General features: G+C 40.2%; 1 non-coding gene across 1 annotated transcript; it reads right to left on the reverse strand.

The window, feature by feature from the left end:
• Window positions 1–2,127: 2,127 nt before the first annotated feature.
• Window positions 2,128–2,291, reverse strand: LOC125999776 (U1 spliceosomal RNA). Its single transcript, XR_007492246.1, has one exon. It is a non-coding gene; the product is annotated as a U1 spliceosomal RNA (small nuclear RNA).
• Between the last annotated feature and the right edge of the window lie 821 nt (window positions 2,292–3,112).

Below are 3,112 nucleotides of genomic sequence, written 5' to 3' on the forward strand. Positions count from 1 at the left end.
ATCAACATAGTCAAAATGACTATCCTACCCAAACTACTATATAGATTTAATGCAATACCAATCCAAATTCAGACATCATTCTTTAAAGAATTAGAACAATCAATTATAAAATTCATCTGGAACCACAAAAGACCCAGGATAGCCAACCACATATTTAAAAACAAGAAGCTGGGTGGCATCTCTTTACCTAACTTGAAACTATATTATAAAGCCACAGTGATTAAAACATCATGGTACTGGTACAGAAACAGAACCTCAGACCAGTGGGTTAGAACAGAATTTTCAGACATAAACCCCCAGATATACAGTCAACTAATATTTGACAAAAGAGCCAAGGACTTGAAATGGAACAAAGAAAGTCTCTTCAACAAATGGTGCTGGTACAACTGGAAAACTACATGTAAGAAACTGAAAATTGACCCATATCTACCCATGTCAACTAAAAATGGATCAAAGACCTTGAAATCAGACCCGAATCTATAAAGTTTATTGAGAATAAAATAGGCAGAACACTCAAAGACTTATATATCAAAAAGGTCTTCGAGGATGGAGCACCAATGGCAAGAACTTTAGCATCAAACATTAACAAATGGGAATACAAGAAGACAGTTAACTGACTGGAAAAAATCTTTTCACTCAACATATCAGATAAAGGGCTGATACCCAGAATATAAAAAGCACTCAGAAAGCTGAGCCCCAGAAAACCAAATAAAGTCATAACAAAATGGGAAGACGAAAGATGGTCAACAAACACATGAGAACATGCTCACCTTCACTTATCAGAGAAATCCAAATCAAAACAACAATTTGGTACCACCTCACACCAGCGAGAATGCTTCACATCAAAAATAATGGGAACAGTCTCTGTGGGCAGGGATGTGGTATGAAAGACATTCTCATCCATTGCTGGTGGGAATCCCCCCTAGTCCAACACCTATGGAGAACAGTCTGGAGAGTGCTCAAGGAACTCAGAATTGAGCTGCCATTTGACCCAGCAATTGCTCTCCTAAGTATCTACTCCCAAGTCGGAAGGACATTCATCCCAAAATATGTGTCACCCCACTATTTATAGCAGCAGTCAGTATGATAGCCAAGTCTTGGAACCAACCTCGATGTCCAACAACAGATGAATGGATCATTAAGATGTGGTATCTATACACAATGGAATTCTACATGGCAGTCAGAAATGATACAATCACAGACTTTGCAGCAACGTGGATGGATCTAGAATGTATTATGTTAAACGAAGTAAGTCAGAAGACGAAAGATAAATACAGAATAATAGCACTATTCTGAAGCACCTAGAACATACACCTTATATACAACTAATACTCAACAATCAAATAACAGGGTTTAACAGGGCAGAAACTCCAAACACTGTAACAGTCAACAAATACCAGAAAGTAGTGCCCAAAACATATGAAAGAAGAACAACACAAACCCTTGAGTAAACATTGTAACACAAAGAAACCAACAACAGCAGAAACAGCAGCATAGAGAGAACAGGTATGTAATCAGCCTTCTACCACAAAGGCCCATAATACCCCCTTAGGGATCTTATACAGAAATACAGGTAATGAATACCATGGGAAATCACTGACTCCAACGGAAACGTCTCATAACAATATGTCTTAAAGCCTTAATCTTACTATATTTAAAATAACCTCTCAGCTTTTCTGTCCACAGGCATTCTTGGATAAAAAGGATGGACAGACTAAGATGATATCTCTGGGCTCAGTCACAGGAGATACCATACCTGGCTGGCACTACGAGAATGTCCTGAAAAAACTCTTTAACATACACTTTATCTCTAGGTTATACCTTCTTTTAGGACTTGAAGCACGTGTCGAGCCAGACCACCAAAGCAGCAACAGTAACCTACAGACATACTACAGGCCCTACTCATCTAACACATTCAAGCAAACTAGAATTCCCTTGCTCTTCTCTCCTCTCTTCTCTCTTCTTTTCTTTTTAATGTATTTTTTTATTTTCTTCTTTCCTGTCCCTTCTATATACTTTCCCCTTCCCCCCCTTTGGATATCCGACTATCCCTGCACACCCCAACCCCATCCAGATTCCCCACCTTATTAAAACTCTTCATCCTCAGTTCTTTTTTTCCTCTCTTGTTAGGGGAGAGTGCGCACACAGCCCTCCACTATCATAAATTATGCAGTCGAGTTTCCCACGTTTGGGGAAATCGCAGGGGTCAGCACACCCGGAGTACAATGGGTGGTCCTCGCCCTGGGGAAACCACCTTCCTGATCATGGAATCACCCCTGCCAGGTAAGTATCACCCTCAGTTCTTAATCCATTAGGCATCAAGACTAACCTTCTACCCCAAAGAACCAGTACCCAGCACCCAAGTGAAGGGACACCCAGTCAAACCCACACCTCATCCTCGGCATGAAGAGCCAACCAACTCCCCTGCTGACTCATGCTGCGCGTCCCTCCTTACCAACTCTTCCTAATATGGACTGTTACTTGAAAACGGACTTAGCTCTAAAAGTACCCCCAAAGCAAAAACTTTTCCCAAGACCTTCCTGACGTGATTCTCTTACCAATCTGAAGAAGGTCAGGATCATGATGAAAAGGCGCTCGGGAAACCACACACCACAAGAAAATCCCAAAAGACAATGGGGAAACCTATACTTCCATCATAAGTACTGTACACAGTACCTCTTTACCTGCTTTTCCCCAAAATGTAAGATAGTCTATTGCATCATTTTGTTCTCCTAATTACCTTGTTATTTCATTTTTTATATATTTATGTGAGCACATATAGTTTTATTTCTATTTTTTATATTTTTTGAGAGTGTGGCCTGTTCTGCTTTCTTCTCTTTCCACCCCCAAGTGCACCAGCAATATAATGCAGCACCATTTCCCCCTGCAAAGACACACTAAAGAAAGGGGAAATCTTAGGTATAAAAATGAGCTCTTATCTACTAGTGATAAGAACTGATACTTGTTTATAATACAGGGACATCTCCCACCCTGAAAATATGTCATGTGGACCCAACTAAGACCCCAGGTAATTAGACATTATTTGTCCAGCCTTGAACCCTGGATCCCAGATATAGAAATGACACAGTTCTTTACAACAGCTACAGGAAAA

The sequence above is a fragment of the Suncus etruscus genome, chromosome X (assembly GCF_024139225.1).
Source record: "Suncus etruscus isolate mSunEtr1 chromosome X, mSunEtr1.pri.cur, whole genome shotgun sequence".
Classification (NCBI taxonomy): Eukaryota; Metazoa; Chordata; class Mammalia; order Eulipotyphla; family Soricidae; genus Suncus; species Suncus etruscus.